This window comes from Phalacrocorax aristotelis, chromosome 15 (assembly GCF_949628215.1).
Source record: "Phalacrocorax aristotelis chromosome 15, bGulAri2.1, whole genome shotgun sequence".
Lineage (NCBI taxonomy): Eukaryota > Metazoa > Chordata > Aves > Suliformes > Phalacrocoracidae > Phalacrocorax > Phalacrocorax aristotelis.
In genome coordinates this window covers 2412114-2418559 of record NC_134290.1, presented here as the reverse complement: position 1 = coordinate 2418559, position 6446 = coordinate 2412114, and the positions used below count along the sequence as shown (strand labels likewise).

Below are 6446 nucleotides of genomic sequence, written 5' to 3'. Positions count from 1 at the left end.
GCGCGAGGGTAGAAGTAAAGCAACCTCTGTGTCTTTTGTAATACTTTTCTCTCTATATCTTCTCAAAATCCTCCTTTCCAAAGGCAGCTGTCTCAGCAGGGAGGGTGAAACACAAGTAGAAGTGGTGCTGGCAGGATGAGGATGATCAATGAGTGAAAACCCCTCCCTTCCTCTAGACTTTGAGAACTCCAGGTACAGGTTAAAGTCGTGGGAGAAAGGCATCTGTACCAAGGGTATGTCAGGCTTGTTCCTGGCGGATAAGTGGGTTTTATCAAGTGGCTTGACAGGTAATTCCATGCAGCGTATGGATGTTTGTCTAATGTTTACTTGGAGAGATTTTCTAGCCATCCTAAAAATTAAACTTCATGAATCGGTGCATTTTCTTGGGGAAAATGAATGTGAGGGTGCTGTCAAAATGTCACGCTTGTCTGGAACGGGGGTCCTGCAGAAGACAAGTGGCATTGGTGTGTTGGAGGATGTTTCATTTAGAAGTAATGAAGTCCTCAGCCTTTTGGGGGCCCTATTAATTGAACTGAAGAGGTACAAAGCCCAGAAGGGAGATGCTGTTCACAGCTGGGAAGGCAGACACACTTGCAGAGGGAGAGGGTCAGGGTTATTTTTAACGTAAAATGACATCAGAAGGATGTGAAGAATTGTTCCGAAATTACATTACTCCACCTGAATCGTTTTAGGGAAGTACGTTTTATGTGGTATAACTAGGTGGTTTGCTTCTAGGTGAGAAAGGGGCTTGAGTCTGAGTTTTAATTTGAAAGGTGTTCAAGGAAAGAAACATGACTGTCCTGTGCTTTGTGAATCATCGTGCAGGTTTACAGGACTACAGAAATTAATAATTAAAAAAAAGAAAAAAAGTCAGGCAACTTCTTGCAGCTTCCAGACTTGAATGGGGGCAAGTCAGCACGCTGTCTCTCTTCTCTGAGAAACTTCTGCTGGGAAAGTGCCTCCTTGCAGAACTGGAAACTACGGTTCCTTTACAATTTTTTTTTTTCCCTTGCAGGGACAGCGTAGTTGAATGGAGATATATTTTCTGCATGAGCCACTGGGCATAGAGTTCCTCTTGATAACTTCATTTTGGTATTAAAATAATTTTCCAGATAATGCTGTTTCTCTTCTGAAAGCTTCCAAACTTTTACAACAGCGGAGTAATTATTCCATTCACGAGGAAATTGAGGCAGAGGACTGGGGTTGCTGCAGCCCACTCTCAGCAATGCTGGCGGGAGCTTGCTTCCTTTCCCTTTATGCCCCAACTTTCCAGTAAGCAAAGAAAACCACATCTGTTAATCGCTTTTCCTTCACAAAATCCACTTATTTCATAAACACTAACGCCGAGTTGTGTAACAAGGGGTAGGAGGGTGAGTCGATATTGCTCACGTTGAGGTTTGGCCTCTAAATACAGATTGCCTGCTGGAGAGCCGTTGTTGGTGTCAGGGGTCAGTATAAACAGCGTTTAGAGTTTGCTTTTTCAGAGGGAGCTTTCTGTTGTTGTAGGGATAATTTTTTTTTGGCCTTGGACCCTTTCTCTTCTGCCAGGAGTTCAACAAGATCCTTTGTCATTCTCTGGGGAAGCTTTCAAACTCACCACTGTGGTTTTGAATCGGCTTTCAATAAAAGGTGTCGTGCTTCTGAAGTGCCCTGCCCAAGGGCTCTAGAGCACTCCACACAATCCAAACAGCCAGCAGACAAAGCCATTAAATGTGAAGTGCCTGTGCGTGATTACCTGGCAGAAAGCTGCAGGAGAGTGTTTGCAGCTGAGTCCCACAGGAATAGGCTTTGTCTGAAAAACCACCCTCAGCAGGTGATAACTCTGGAAAAAGTCAAGGTAGGTCTTGTTGATTCATCAAGGTGGGTGGTTTAGTCCTTTGTTTCAGTGTAGAGCAGAAGTGGTAGGAACAAGCGGAAATGTGATTAGGGAGGTGGGAGGAAGACATTGGCTTCTGTGTTTTCGCCCCTCAGCTGAGGCATTGTCTCCCTGCACGGTGGCTCTGAGCCACTTGAATTTCCAGCTTGCATGACGAATGGCCTTGGTGTCTTATATCCTGAAAGCAGATATATAGCCTTGAGAAGTCAGATCTAATTTCTTCTATTACATTTGCAGAGTGAAACCCCGTAAGTGTAACTCCTCTACTGCCTCTGAGCTCCTCCAGCCTCCATCTCCTGGCAGCTCTTCAATTCTGAACACGTAGCTTCATTTTACCTTAGCACGACACCAACTGGAGCAGCTTCTTTCAGGGTGGGTCGGGAGTCTTGTGTGCATGCTTTATTGAGCAAGGAGAGTGCTTGGAGATGAATGTGCAGTTCCCTCCTGTGGCTTAGAAGGTTATATCTATATTTTTTAGGAGTTCTTTTCTTTCCCCATCTTATTGAAGTAGGAAGGGAAGATTATGGCACTTGATGATTTAATCAACATAATCTCTAGATAAAACACGCTTATGTTATACTACTGGGAGACATTAATTTATTCTGGCTTGCTTCTCCTAAGGTAAATTAAATCATTAGTTTTAAGACTGGATTAGGTGCACATGTCCCCTGCCTCTTAAGAACTACTGAACTGCCTTTCTAAAAGCTTCTTGGCTTGGCATTTCTTGGGAGTCAAGTCCTTTCAGCACAGCTGTCATGAAAAGTGGAACTGAGATGCAGTGCTTTAAAGGTGCAACCACTCGCTCTGTGGAAGCTAAATGCCTCCATGCTGACGTAGGACCTGCTAATGCCTTGTGCCGCCTTTACCCAATAGTAGCATTTTGCCAGTTCATTAATTCAGCGAGAAGGTTTTGCCCCAGGTCTGGGGAACCAGCAATCGCTCCTTTGATTGAGCCTGTATCTTAGAGCATCAGCTCTCAGTTTGTGGAGAACTGAGCTCTTCGGTGTGTGTTGGAGGAGACCTGCCGGAGGTAGGTGGTCGGTGCCCACACCCCGCTCCCGCTGGAGAGGGCACGGGGACAGCCAGGGTGACACGTTGACTTGTGCATGAAAATACACCTGAGCAGAACTGTAGCCCAGACATTGGGTGATCTTGGAGGTGTCGTCAGCACCTCTGAACTGGCTGAAAATTCCCCAAAATGTATCGGCGAAGCTCTGTGAGTGCACAGCAAAAGTTAAAAGCAAAAGATCTTTACCAAGGTGGGTGGGAGATACTACAACTCTTTCGCACAGGTAGGGAAACTGAGGCACGGTCTGCCTCTCATCGCAGAGGGCAGTAGCAGGGTGCAGGAGTAAAATTTGGGTGCCTGATGCCAGTGGCCCCTTCTGGAGTCAATTAATTCAGCACTGATGTGCTGAGCCAAGCCAGTGTGGCTGGTCATCTGTGGTTCCTCTTAGGAACACCTGGTGTGGAGACACTGGCTCCAAGCATTGAGGTGCCCTGTCTGCTTGGATGGCCATGAGCTTTGGTGAGGAAACCAGACCCTGCTGCCGACAGATGGGAATGGCTGCTCTAGGACCCAGGGGGAGGAGAAACAACAGAGGTCCTCGTAGCAATTTTAGGGCTATTAAGGATGTGATAATGAGGCGTTGCATGCATCATTTTTCAGCGCTTCACTCTCCTGCCCCCAGTTCAGTGCATACATTAACACTCTCCATCCCAGGAGAACAGCTCTGCTGGTGCTGTAACTCCATTTATTGTGCAGCTGGGCATCAGCAGGGCTGGTGCGTGTGCAGGTGGAGGGGGTGAGGAGCAAAGGTACCTTCCCAGAAAGCTGGCTCATTCCTCCACCGACGGAGAGGCGATGCTCAAGACACAGGTTTGATCAAAGGAGCAATTGCTGGTCCCCCAGACCTGGGGCAAAACCTTCTCATTGAATTAATGAGCTGGTAAAATAATACTATTAGGTAAAGGAGGAGGCACAAGGTGGAACTTGCTGCTGTGGGATGCTCTTCAGCCAGCTATGGGCATCAGGTTATGTACTTGTGGAGAATCTTGTGTAAGATGATCTCAGTGCACCTGGGGAAGGGCTACCATCCACATGTGATTTCCTGTGCTTTCCTGGTGCTGTTTTCCTCAGTACAGTCAGTTCTTTGGTCTGATTCTGCATGGCCCATCCCTTGGACGGTGAAATCTTCCACCACTCTGGTTTGCCTGTCTGGATCCCCAGGCCATCTGCTGCACCATGGTTCCTGGCTGGTGGTGGACGTGCTGGTGGATGCTCCAGAGGAGCAGCTTTGCTGGCTCTTGCACATCCCGGTTTGTGCCAGCAGAAGTGGGCACACAGGCAGGATTTTCCTAAACAGCAGAGCCAGCTTGCTCCTGGGGTGGGTGGATTTCTGATCATTCCTGTGAGTGGGTTGATATCTCCCTGGAGGTCAGAACAGGGAGGAATCCACAAGTTATAAATCATGTGGATAGGTGGGAAATCAGTGTGCGGAGGTGGTCTGAGGCTGCTCTCTTTCTTCTCTCTCTTCCCATTAATGCTGCTCGATGACGGTGCCTGTGCAAAAAGCAAGTCCTTCCTTCCTTCCCAATTTAATTTTCCCTATTTGAATGTATAGAGTCACTTTTCTGCCTTGAATATTCAGAGGCAAGTGTTTCTTTCTCTGTGTAGAACACTTGCAGCTGAATCATTGCATGATGCTCTAGCACTGGGATTAAATGTTAATGCAGGTGCGCTGATGCAGTCTGCTTTGAACTGGGCAGCTCCTGGAGGTCTGTAGGCATTTGGGGAATAAAAACAGCTGTGTAACATGGCCCTTTGCTGCCCCGCAGATGTGCCTGTCGCTGCGCTCGGACTCTTCTCCATCCCCATCTCCCCACAGGCACCTCAAGAGGCATTGCTGGGGCTGAGCTCTTGACCTTCACCTTGCTGTTGAAGGACCGCTCTGTTCCTGGGTGGACTCTGTGTGTGTCCAGCTTCTCGTGGGCTTAGTCTGGGGGGTTATGTGCTTCCCTGGGGTGATGCCCAGGGGGCGGATGCCTCACACAAGGCGGTGGGGAGGTGATCTCTGCCGTGCTGTGGGTTGGATGGGCAGGTGGCTGTATTATTAGAAGAGGAGATGAAAGGATCCCAACTGGTATTTGTCACTTGTGACTGCAGACATCAAAGATCTGTCACTGGCAGAGCAAAAGGGGAAAAATATTAGTTTTGGTTTGATCAACCTGTTTTCCCCCTCCAAGTACTGCAGGCTGCAGCAGGGCTGACTAGACATGAAATGCTGCCAAATGCTTGCTCTGATTTACCTTCGCCTTTGTGCAGGTGTTTCACAAAGAGGAGAAGCACTTGTTTAATTATAAAAGAAGCGTTTGTAGTCTCTCATGTGCTGGCAGAGACCTGGGGGCAAAACTGATGTGCAAAATATATTTTGACTTGGTTTAATGTCTCATTCAGGCTGCTGATGTCTCTCCTGTATCTCCCTGCTGGTCATCCAAGGCTTGTCCTGCAGCTGCGGAGGATCAGGCAGGTCTGTGCCTGGGAGCAGGGACCTCGGTGTCATGGAGGGATACCATGAGATCTCCAAGCTCCAGTCCCCAGCCTGCAGCCTGGAGGAGAAAGCCAAAGCAGGCAGATTTAACAGCCACAGCAGGAGAGGAGGGAATCCCTCCCTTCCAGGAGGGCAGGCATGCTGCAAGCAGCACTCGGACATGTCAGATCCCACGGATGCTGAGCCGTTCCCCCTTTCTCCATCCAAGCCGCTTCCTAACAGGGAGAGAGAGGTCAAATCAAAGGTGGCAGGATTATTTATCAAGGTGTTTGTTTGAAGTTGAGTGGACAGGAATCACATTTCAAAACTGTAAGAGAAAGAGCTTTTTAGCTCTCTTCCTTTCTCCAAAATAGCAACCGCATCACCGCGCACCACAGGGATGTCAGGGCGAATCTGTTTCACTGACAACAAGATTGTTCTGTCTAGACAGGGAAGCACTGATGAACTGAGTGAGTCTGCAGAATAATTTAAAGTCCAAATACTTAACAGACATTAAATTTAAAATAAAACCATGGCTTGACAGAGATGATGCTTGATGGATAGTTTGTGTGTATGTGAGAAGGTGGCTCAGTGGCAATTATTGACAGATGTCACTCAGGGTGCCCTGGTGGCTGCTGACTTGTCACCTTTGCCAAAGAAGTTTTGGCAGAGTGGGTCCCACCAGAGTGGGTCCCAAGAGGTGTCCGGCTGGCCTCATGGAGCTCAGTGCAGGGCTCCTCTGCAACGTCTTGGATCTGTCTTGAATTTTGTTGCTCCTAGGCAGCCTGCCCACCCTCCCCAGCCCCTCGGTGCCTGGTCCCCACTGTGCTGCCACCTCTGTGGCCACCCCACCGCCTGACCACTGCGGAGGGGTGCAGGAGCAGAAGGGGTTGTGTGGAGGGTATATGAGCCTTGCATTCACCGTCTGCCTGGAGGGGCTGGCAGCCAGGGCTGTCTGAGGCAGGGAGATGTGGTGGTGAGATTGCAGCCCAGCTGGCATAAGGAATTTACTTTCTTCTGGCAGAAAAAGAAAGATGAAA

At 48.5% G+C, this 6446-nt stretch overlaps 1 long non-coding RNA gene across 1 annotated transcript; it reads left to right on the top strand.

Moving 5' to 3' along the window:
* Window positions 1-1271: 1271 nt before the first annotated feature.
* LOC142064822 (uncharacterized) lies at window positions 1272-6100 on the top strand. Its single transcript, XR_012663213.1, has 3 exons — window positions 1272-1837; window positions 2114-2248; window positions 5334-6100. It is a non-coding gene; the product is annotated as an uncharacterized LOC142064822 (long non-coding RNA).
* The last annotated feature ends 346 nt before the right edge of the window (window positions 6101-6446 follow it).